The 12,500-nt window shown below is 32.0% G+C and overlaps 1 protein-coding gene across 1 annotated transcript in view; it reads left to right on the plus strand.

The window, feature by feature from the left end:
* LOC137654558 (transmembrane protein 151B-like) overlaps positions 1–12,500 on the plus strand; it is a 196,605-nt gene that overhangs the window by 124,783 nt on the left and 59,322 nt on the right. The window contains exon 2 of the mRNA XM_068388288.1: positions 3,745–3,856. The gene's annotated coding sequence lies outside the window, so the exon portion shown is untranslated. The remainder of the gene's footprint in view (positions 1–3,744; positions 3,857–12,500) is intronic.

Raw genomic sequence — 12,500 nt, forward strand, 5'->3', positions numbered from 1 at the left:
AACATCCCCTATACTGGCAGCATCTTGCATCAAAACAAAAGGCACATCAGCAGTGTGCCATATCAACCTACGCCAGTATGCCTTGTAAACCTATCTTGTACACAATCATGCGCTTCCTGGATATCAACGCCCTACCCTACACACACACACACACACACACACACACACACACACACACACACACACACACACACACACACATATATATATATATATATATATATATATATATATCCTCAGCCGGTACTAATCCACTGCAAGTCAAAGGCCTTAGACATGTCCTTCCAATTGCGTCTGTTTATTGACTTTTTATGCCAGTCCACACCCGCAAACTTTCTTAGTTCATCACTCCATTGTCTTCTCTTCCTTCCCCTGCTTCATTTGCAATCTCTTTGAGCCCAGTCTGTAATTCTTAATGTCTATCTAGTATCTGTCACTTTCATTATATATATATATATATATATATATATATATATATATATATATATATATATATATATATATATAGCTATGTATGAGCACCAGGCACAACACCTGGGTTTACAGATTTTAATGTTTCTCTCCCCAAGATTTTATGGTATATATATATATATATATATATATATATATATATATATATATTATAAATGTGTATATATATATGCATATATATATACATATATGTATATATATATATATATATATATATATATATATATATATATATACATATATGTATATATATATATATATATATATATATATATATATATATATATATATATATACAGTATATATATATCATCATCATCATCATCATCATCAGCCGTTAATAGTCCACTGCAAAATAAAGGCCTCACACATGTCCTTCTATTTGCGTCTGTCTTTTGTCTTTCAGAGCCAGTACACACCTGCTAACTTTCTTAGTTCGTCAATACATCGTCTTCTCTTCCTTTCTCTGCTTCTTTTACAATCTCCAGGGACCCATTCCGTTATTCTTAATGTCCATCTATTGTCTTCCATTCTCATTATATGTCCTGGCCATGTCCATTTCGTTTTCTTATATGTTGTTAGAATATCCTCTACTTTAGTTTGCTCTGGTATCCATGTTGCTCTTTTTCTGTCACTTACTTATCATTATTCTTTCCATAGCTTATGTTCTAAGGGTATAGTATGAGTCTAAATTTCCGATTCATAAGTTAATACTGGAAGGACCATTTCATTAAATATTTTTGTTTTTGGTGAAAGGTGCATTTGACTTTTCATAGTCACATTTTGTTTACCAAATGCTCTCCATCCCATGCTTATCCTTCCTTTAATTTCGATCTCATGATCTGGCGAAACAGTTACACGTATGTATATTCAATAATAATCTATTTATTGCCTGTATATTCATTGAATAATACTTTTACACCATTCATTTTCAGTCCTACATTTCTGCTTTCTCTATTCAAATCTTCTATCATCTTATGTAATTCCTCCCATGATTCACTAAACACAACTATGTCAACTGCAAATCTTATTTTGTTATGGTCTTCCTCATTAATAATATTAATATTAATTCCTACATTTTTCCAGTCTAAATTCTTAAAAACTTTTAGGCATGCTGAGAATAATTTAGGAGAAATGGGGTCTCCCTGTCTAACTCCCTTCTCAATTTGAATTTTCTCACTACCTTTATGTAGTTTCAGGATTGCTGTACTTCCTGTAAGTATATATATATATATATATATATATATATATATATATATATATATATATATATATATATATAGAGAGAGAGAGAGAGAGAGAGAGAGAGAGAGAGAGAGAGAGAGAGAGAGAGAGAGGAGAGAGAGAGAGAGAGAGAGAGAGAGAGAGTGAGAGTTATATAAGAGGATACCAACTGCTCTTCGATGTTAGCATCTCAACCACGAATATCGTTTTCCGAAAATAAAGAGTCAAATATCTTTACCCCTTGTGATATCAAAGGGATTTTTCTCCCTTCTTGGTTGTTTTTGACTCCGAAAACATCTTCAAGAACTGATGATTCTTTTAACACGTGTGACCTTTGTTATACTGAAACACGTCATAAGCGTGAGGTATTTTAGAAATCTCTTTTAAGTGCAAACCCCTTTTTATTGCGCTTTTCCACCCCTTGTTCATAACAACATGAAAATGATAACTAGAATAAACTAAAGAGAAATTAAAAATTATCTCTTAAGAAGAAAATAAAAATAAAAATAAATAAGCTACTAGCAAGATCGTCGTACCAGTAATAACTGAATAACCATGAGAGCTTAAAGCACCAACCCCAATGGCTATATTTAGCCTTACAAAGGATTCCTTGAACCTGACCTTCGTAAATCATTCATTAGCTAGGAACAATACCCTTTGAAAAGCCGTGGATAAAGTCGACAATAGTTTTGTAGCGCTATGTCAGCCATTCATGTATTGTACGATCAAAAACACACTACTCTTTATGTAGTGAATAAGAGTTATTTGGATATTGCATTTATTTTCATTTTGTTTTTTTAAGTCCTTACTGAAAATGTTAAATGTTAACTGTAATGGGATTCGATTCATGAACAACTACTCTGACTCTTATCTTAATTTAATGGATAAAGCTTGTGGTCTATCAAATTTCCTATTCTTGATCTAAATACTAATCTCTGGCACCATCGTTCATTAGTCCGTTATGCATATTGCATTTGATTTTTCATAATTCTGACCATCCTTTGCATTCAGATCTTCCCATACTGTACCATCTAACAATATTGCCTTCTCCATCATAAGGCTCAATACTATACATTAAAATAGAAGTTTTATTCCAGCTGTAACAAGATTGTGAAATGATCATTCTAATCAGGTAGCTGAATTGGTAGAACTTCAGAAGTTCAAACGTGCAGCGAATGTTTTTATGTTGAAGAGGCTGACATGTGTCTCCCTTCATAGTTTATACATGACATATCTGCTTTACGTTGTCATTGATCTTAAGATATTCTATATTCTTTATTCGTCACTTTTCAAATAGATTATTCATTTCCTTTCTTCACTGGTCTATTTTTCCCCGTTGGAGCCACTGCGCTTATAGCATCCTGCTTTTCCAACTAGGGTTGTACTTTGGCTAATAATAATAATGATAATAATAATAATAATAATAGTAATAATAATAATAATAATAATAATAATAATAATAATAATAACAACAACAACAGCAACAACACATCAGAAAATAAATAAATGAAAAGGCCTAATTGGGGCAGAAATGACTCAAAAAAAAAAAATGATAGAATTTTATTGTACTTATACAATACCTGGGGTCAGGGGATGACCTCGCAGAACCTTTTTTACCCTTGTCAATCAAAATAAAGTGTCAGAGTGTTTTGTTGACCTCTGCCCCTCAGAGAAAAAGATTTATACACTTCATAGACAGATTAAATTACGAAAGATTTGAAGTGACTGACATGATCTCATTAAAATTTTGGTGTTTCAGTATTATCCTTTAAATATCACACAACATATATTAATCCTATTTGAATATATTTTAAGGTGACATTCAATCTTATTTAGAGGAAATAGTAAATATATAAGCGGAATAAATATTCTTTCAAAGACGTTTATTTGCTCAACTAATTCTCCATGCACGGAAATTCCAGATTTTCATGACTAAGGAATGTGAAATATAGTGATACTTTCCCCTTTAATACTTAATGTTTTAACAAAGGGGAAAAAAACAGTTTTGATGATACTTTATACCATATTATTTATCGTTTTTTTTTTAAGGTTTCGACGTCCATGATACGACAGGATCTGCACATCAGTACAAGTTTATAAGGTTAACTCAGAAGCTCTAGACTCTGTGAACAGATAGTCTTCCATCCCTTCTCTAAACCAGGTAAGTAAATAAGCAAACATCCTTTCATAGTTTAGTATGGTCACAGACAGCACTATTAAAGGCTCAATCACGTGGAAACTTTTTTGGAAATATATATCAATCTGAAATTTTGTAAAACGTGTTACTTTTATATCAATAATGTTAAGCATTATGAAGAAGACAAATTTTGAATAAAACATAATAAAGATAATAAAATAAGTATTAAGCATTACCCAACGAATAACAAACTTTAAAAGTCTGTCCATTCTAATCCCTTAGAATGGACAGACTTTTAAAGTTACATGTTCTCGTTACTTGTATACTTGCTACTGATAAGACTTACGTGATTGGCCTTAATACGATAAAGTCTACAAAATTCCGTAAAAGAAAAAGAATTGTTTTTTTTTTCCTCTCAAGAACATCAACACCGTCCAAGAAAAATTCCCCGTCACTCAAATTACCTCTGGACAGGTGGTTTTTATTGTAGCTGGACAAAAGGGTGTTTTTCCTGTGGATGTTAATTTTTTTTTCCACTATAGATGGAAGAACGAAATTCACATACTAAATAATGTAAGATAATCATATTTACCTTATTCGATTATTCTTCAATTCATTTTCAACTACGTTATATCTAATTATTTCTCCCAGTTAAGTTGATATCCCTATCCATGGTAATAAGCCTGCATACACTTTTGAAGGAATTTACTCGAGTCGCTTCGCTTAAATTAGTAACCAGTTAAGACTACTGAATATAAAAAAATAAGTCGGTCTATGTGCAAAGCTCTTTTCAGAATATGCAACTTAGTGCTAAACACTACATGATTTAAATAATATTAATAATACCAATAAGTCTAACGATGAATAATTAAAGCTCATAGAACTACGCGATAGCTTTTTTAAAATTCGGGTGAGATGAAGGAATTGGCAAAATCTTAAGATATAATTATTAAAAAAATCTAAGCAAATCTAATGAAATATAATAATGAGTGCACTGAATACCACGAAGAACCATATATGCTAATGAATGCGTCACCCGTATACTCTGCTTCGCTTCAAATTTGTTGTAATGTTCTCTTCAATCAAAATTTATATGTGTCTACGTATTGCAGATGTTCCGCAAATGTAAAAACTATAGTTCAGCCACACATGGATGAAACTAGCTTATTAGTTGACGTGGTGCCACGTTAGCCACCCTATCAATATTTAATTTTGCTCCAAATACAGATAAATATGGTATCCCATTTAAAACATCTCACATCAAGTTAATTATCACCCCTTTTTTTTTATAAAAGTTTATGAACTGGGGTGAGGGAGTATGGTAAAATCTCTAATGTGATTCAAGTGTGAAACCTTTTATCTTATTCATAGCGGTGTTTGTCAAGTACAAAACTTTCATTCAGAGGGTTCAAGGTTATACAAAGTTAAACTTGATTGAAAATAAAATTGAATAACATTATTTTGCGTGATGTCCTCTGCAAACATTTATTGGATTTTGATTAAACTTTCTTTTCAATGGATAACATAATGTCATCACTACTTCTCAAATGAAAGAGAAAGAAAAAATGACTTTTCTCGGTGATGACATGACGTGGCCAATCTAGAAATAGGGGCATTAATATTTTCTTCAAGAACCTTCCAGCAGACGAATACTGTGTATATCTAGGTCACATGACATCCCAAATAGCTGTTAGGGATTACAGATACACATACCAATCTAAAAACATTGCTCGCCATCAACAAAATGTTTCAGGATCTGATGAGTCAATAAATCTGAGGAAAGGTTCTTTTCATCAGAAAATAGTCTTTCGTTGGCTGACTTGGGAAAGGGTGACGATTGCCATAACATCTTTGCATTAATCTTTAGAATTTCTTTACTGGGATCTTGGCTCGGTAATGTTTTCAAGGGGAACAAATAGTAAAACAGAAACTCGTGGATTTTGATTTTCATCTAATTTTCCTTGAAAGCAGAGTAATTTAAATGTCTTCCTTGCACATGAAAGTGGATTAAAAAATCAATACTGATTTTATCTTGAATATAATTTGGACCATCAACAGTGCTTCTCTTTCCTTTTTGAGCTTTTATTACACAGACTGGATAACGCAAATTAGTATAATTTGTAATAGCCATGTATGATATTTTGTAGTCTTTTTTATATAAAATATCGGATTTAGGCATAACTTTATACACAAATTACCCAGTTACCTCTCATCTATGAAAACTGTTATGTATGCATGAAAGTGTAGAGAGAGAGAGAGAGAGAGAGAGAGAGAGAGAGAGAGAGAGAGAGAGAGAGAGAGAGAGAGAGAGAGAGAGAGAGAGGCTGAAGTACTTTAAATCAATACAACTTACACTTCAATATGTGTTTTCCCCCAAAAAAAGAAATAGAGCGCGAACACGAATTACTTCAGTCCAGGTCAAATCCAATTCCCGTATGCATGAAAGAGAGAGAGAGAGAGAGAGAGAGAGAGAGAGAGAGAGAGAGAGAGAGAGAGAGAGAGAGAGAGAGTACTGTATTAATTCAATAACGTGGATATCAATATCTCATGTGTATATGAGAGAGAGAGAGAGAGAGAGAGAGAGAGAGAGAGAGAGAGAGAGAGAGAGAGAGAGAGAGAGAGAGAGAGAGAGAGGTTAAAACCTACTTTGATTTATAGTTTGTGACGCACAGATTTTTCCAATTTCCATTGTAAACATTTTTCTGACAGAATATATATGTTTTTTTTAGAATATGTTTTCGAGAAGGAACACGAATACCCAATTTCTAGGAATTCGTAAACAAGAACTTTTTCATTTCTCTTTTCTTTCTATTGTACTTCATCATAAACAAAAAGAACAAAGATAGATATTGGTAATAATAATAATAATAATAATAATAATAATAACAATAACAATAATAATAATAATAATAATAATAATAATAATAATAATAATAATAATAATAATAATAATAATAATAACAAAAATAAAAGAAACAACAATAATAATAATGATAATCATAATCATAATCATAATTATAATAATTATTTTCATTATTATTATTATCATTAATAATAATAATAATAATATTAATAATAATAATAATAATAATGATAATAAAAATAATACAATTACCATTAGTAGAGAAAAAGTTGAGAAGCAAATATAGAAGTAATATTGATAAAATAATTAATTAGATAATCTTGATAAAACGAAGTTTGATATAATAATTCTATTATATAAACCTTAACGATTAGGACACGAGTATACTTACACCAATAAACCAAAAAATAAATGAAGGAATAAATAAAAATTAGAAAAATATCATATCCCTTGAACACCCGGACCGATCTCCAAAACCATAATATACAGGTTTGTATAAATTTCGGACACGTAGACTGATTATCGAAGAGTGATTCTTGATAATCGGAGTCAATTTGGCAGAATCTTCGATACATTACCTTTCCATCCTTGGAAAAAAAAATGTTGGCCCATTTATACCGATTATCGAGAAGCCATTTCCGATGCTGGGAAGCGATCTCGAGGAAGCCTCAAAAATTTGGTCTGGTTCATATTCCAACCGGCTACGTAGTCGACTTTTTGATATTACGCTGCAATGTTAACACCAGTTGAAGGAATATATTCTTATGTAACCTAACCGTATCTTAATATATATATATATATATATATAATATATATATGCATACACTTACACACTGTATATAAATATGCATTAAACATACATACATATATATATACTGTATACAGTGTATATTATTATTATTATTATTATTATTACTTGCTAAACTACACCCCTAGTTGGAAAACCAGTATGCTATAAGCAAAGGGGCTCCAACAGGGGAAAATAGCCCAGTAAGCAAAAGGAAACAATGAAAAGTAAAATATTCTAAAAGCAGCAACAACATTAAAATAAATATTTCCTGTGTAAGATATAAAAACTTTAACAAAACAATAGGAAGAGAAATAAGATAGAATAGTGTGTCCGAGTGTACCCTCAAGCAAGAGAACTCTAACCCAAGACAGTGGAAAACCATGGTAGAGAGGCTATGGCACTACATATGACTAGAGACCAATGGTTTTATTTTTGAGAAGAGCTGCTTACCATAGCTAAAGTTTATCTTCTACCCATACCAAGTAAAGAGGGAAAGTGGCCACTGAACAATTACGGAGCAGTACTTAACCCCTTAGGTGAAAAAGTATTGTTTGGTAATATCAGTGTTGTCAGGTTCATGAAGACAGAGGAGAATATTTAAAAAATAGGCCAAACTATTCGGTGTATGTGAAGGCAAAGGAAAAATGAACCGTAACCAGAAAGAAAGATACACTGTAGTACTGTCTGGCCAGTCAAAAGACCCCATAACTCTCTAGCGGTAGTATTCCAGCGAGTGGCTGGTGCCATGGGCAACCTACTACCTAACCTACTAATATATATATATATATATATATATATATATATATATATATATATAATATATGTATGTATATATATACATATATATATATATGTATATATATATATATATATATATATATATATATATGTATATATAATTGACTGGTTTGAAAGACAGTCAAGTACCTGAGCTTCACTTACTTGAGAGTGCAGTGTCCTCCTTGATGAGCCGGGGGTAGCTCTGCTACTGGACAGACACCAGCCCCTATCCCCATGGTTTTAAATCCAGGGAGATATGTGGGCAATATAAGAAAATTCTTCAGTAAAATTCACTATTGCACAATTTAAAAGTCAATCAGTATCAAAGAAAAGCAACGGGGAACATTTTCTTACAGCAACTGAATGGAGCAAGATACCTCATTAAAACTGTTTGCCCAGAAATCCAGTATTGAGTTAAGGTAAAAACATGAAAAGGAAGATTTCTTTACCTCCTCTAAGGGGACAGTCACGCATTCAAACATCAAAATATTAAAGAATTATTTCCTCTTCCAAACTAATCACCTATAGCACCACATAAAATACATTATTTTAGTTACAGAAACCACGAATTCCTTACCTAACCGTTAATTAATCTATATACAAGTGCAGTAAATCCTCGGTACTTATCATTTCTGTGAATGTCTACAACTAAAAATCCATTAACATTGAATTCATACTATTGATGTTTCCCTCAGGTTCTAAAAGCTAATCAGGAAGTCCAGCCTAAAATTACGAATACTCTAAAGCTCTTTAGGGGAGAACTTGATTAAGTCATTTCACGTTGCTTCTGAACTCTCGGTACAACGGAATACGTTAAGGGTATAATATTGATGAACGTTTCGAAATAGAGAAACTAATACCATGAAATTGAAAAATCCTGAATGGAAAGGCATATATATACAAGGTACAGTATATATATATATATATATATATATATATACACACACACAACTATATATACTGTATATATATATATATATATATATATATATATATATATATATATATATATATATATATATACACACACACAAATATATAAACTGTACATATTATACTGTCTATATATATATATATATATATATATATATATATATATATATATATATATATATATATATATTATACTGTATATTATATATATATATATATATATATATATATATATATATTATACATACATATATATATATATATACATACAGTATATATATGTACATATACATATATATATATATATACATATATATATGTGTATATATATATATATATATATATATATATATATGGGTGAACGTATGTGATGTGCATATGTATATGTCTGCACACATCAAGGTATATGAAATATTCTGTGAATGATTTGGATCTTATCATTGGTACCTTGAGTATTCATATCTTCTTTAAATCAAGATTGTCAAGGATTATCTCTTCAAGTCTTAACTGTTTCTATACGGGGTCGCTGCTTCTCATACTAGCCATCTTCAACACATCGTCTCAGATCTGAAAACATGAGGTTTATATCTTAAGAGGAAAAATTTAAAGTTGATAACATCTCTTGGAAAAAGAGCAGACTTGAAACCTTCCCTGTTAGGAATGGCGTTTGAAAACATTCCTTGAAAAACTGCTTCCTTTGAACCCTGTCTATCATCTGTCCTGTGCATCTTGCTCTCTTCGAAGGTTGGCCAGGGCACCAGCCACCCGTTGAGATACTACCGCTAGAGAGTTATGTGGTCCTTTGACTGGCCAGACAGTACTGCATTGGATCCTTCTCTCTAGTTACAGTTCGCTTTCCCTTTGCCTACACATACACCGAAAAGTCTGGCCTATTCTTTACAGATTCTCCTCTATCCTCGTTCACCTGACAACACTGAGATTACCAAACAATTCTTCTCCATCAAAGGGGTTAACTACTGCACTGTAATTGTCCAGTGGCTACTTTCCTCTTGGTAAGGGTAGAAGAGACTCTTTAGCTATGGTAAGCAGCTCTTCTAGGAGAAGGACACTCCAAAATAAAACCAGTGTTCGCTAGTCTTGGGTAGTGCCATAGCCTCTGTACCATGGTCTTCCACTGTCTTGTGTTAGAGTTCTCTTGTTTGAGAGTACACTCGGGCACACTATTCTATCTCATTTCTCTTCCTTTTGTTTTGTTAAAGTTTTCAAAGTTTATATAAAAAATATTTATTCAAATGTCATGGTTCTTAAAATTATTATTTTTCCTTGTTTCCTTTCCTCACTGAGCTATTTTCCTTATTGGGGCCCTTGGGCTTATAGCATCTTGCTTTTTCCAACTAAGGTTGTAGCTTAGCAAGTAATAATAATAACAATAATAATAATAATAATCCCCATGTCATTTGCTTTGTTACTTTTTCATCTGATTTCTGGCCTTCCTTTTTCTTCTTCCGCCAACCTCCATGTTCATGACCATTCTAAAAAGTGTCCGCTTCTCTTCACATTATCTTCGTTTCTCCAATTACTTTTATTGCTCCACTAAGAAAAGCACATCCATTTCAATATCATAACTTTTGTCACCTCCATTTCTCGATCTTGGTTTAACAAGCCTTCCCATAAAACTTTCCTTAAACAATCGCACTGGTCCTCTTGTCACTCAGGACTCCAGATGACCTTCTCCGTTTCATCCATCCCCACATGTATTCTCTAGTTAATTACTACGTCCACATTTCCATCTTCTATTACTCCGTCTGTGGTTAGGTTAAACAAATTAATGTCATCACGCACAGCATGTTCTAATCTAAGGGGCTTTTCTTACATCATTATGAAGTGAAAGACGTGGAGTAATATTTTCCATACAGAAATCATCCGTATCACCCTACCAGACACCTTTTCAATATAGGCGCAGTTTGTTTTCTTCCTCGGAGATATATCCACTAAGAATTTCCATGGAGTGGAATACTGGGTATTCTGTGATGGTAGCCCCGGTTTTGTTCAGCCATTGAAAATACCAGATTACGTAAATGTTGTGTATCAGAGTGAAATCGAACGTTTAATGTTCACGATTTTTTTTTAAAACCTGTTAAAACACGACATCTTCGGTTATTAGTAATTAATTGAAAAGCTAGATCATGAATTACAGAAATGTATTTGAAACAGGTATCAAAAATATAAAAATTAATAATAAAAATTATATAGAAGAACTGGAATTAAGCCACATTTAAAATAATACTGGCCAGCATCCAGCAGCTAAGCTTATAACGAGGGGAAGTAAGAACCAAAAATGCTCAAACATATTCGTGAGCATTAAGTGAACTGGAAAATATACATTATCTGCCCGTGCTTAAAATAGCTTTAAGAAATGAGTAGTCCATTTAGATCCCGGCTCCCGCTTTCAGTCGCCACAAATTAATTAAGTTCCTTCAAGAGATTCGCTAATTGTTCTTTGTCTCATAAATAAAAAAAGTTTCATGCTTCACGGGATTCTAGCTGCGGTCATTTACGTCTGAAAGGAGTTTAGATGTTTACCTATATTAAAAGAAATTGCTCAGAGAAAGCAGAACTGCAAATAAATTTTTAGAGGGAGTGTGTGTGATGTGTGTTCATAAGCACGAAATATGTTCTTGCGTATGTACATCCACATAAACATGAATTCATACACAGTATGTTTAGATACATAGTTTTATAATAGTATTAGTAAAAAATATAATTATCAATACCATTTTGATAGAATATTGGTAAGATTTGTAATCCTTCTAATTGATATGAAATTATTTAGAGAATATATATATTATGAATTTTGTTTTTTTTCAGGATATTAATATCTTTATTATACTATGAAATAATATGGTTCCGAAACCAATTCGATTATTACCTTTGCATAACCTTTTACGCTTCAATAGAAGCTATTTTCCCTGTTGGAGCCCCTGAGCTTATAGCACTCTGCTTTTCCAATTAGGTTGGTAGCTTAGCAAGTTATTATAATAATAATAATAATAATAATAATAATAATAATAATAATAATACTAATAATAATAATAACTAGCCACCCAAAGACCCATTCTTACAAGTGAAAGATGCAAGATTATAGGCACTTACATCTCCCTGTTTAAATACATTAATATAGAGGAAAAAGGAAGTTCACTAATACACAGCTAAAATCTGCCACGCTACCCCATTAACGCTTTTCCAATTCATCCATTAATATCACCAGCTTATCATTACATTTCAGTGGTACATTATGTTATTATGGACCGCAGTTCCCTTTTCGGTCAAAATCACTGCTG

This window comes from Palaemon carinicauda, chromosome 15 (genome assembly GCF_036898095.1).
Source record: "Palaemon carinicauda isolate YSFRI2023 chromosome 15, ASM3689809v2, whole genome shotgun sequence".
Lineage (NCBI taxonomy): Eukaryota > Metazoa > Arthropoda > Malacostraca > Decapoda > Palaemonidae > Palaemon > Palaemon carinicauda.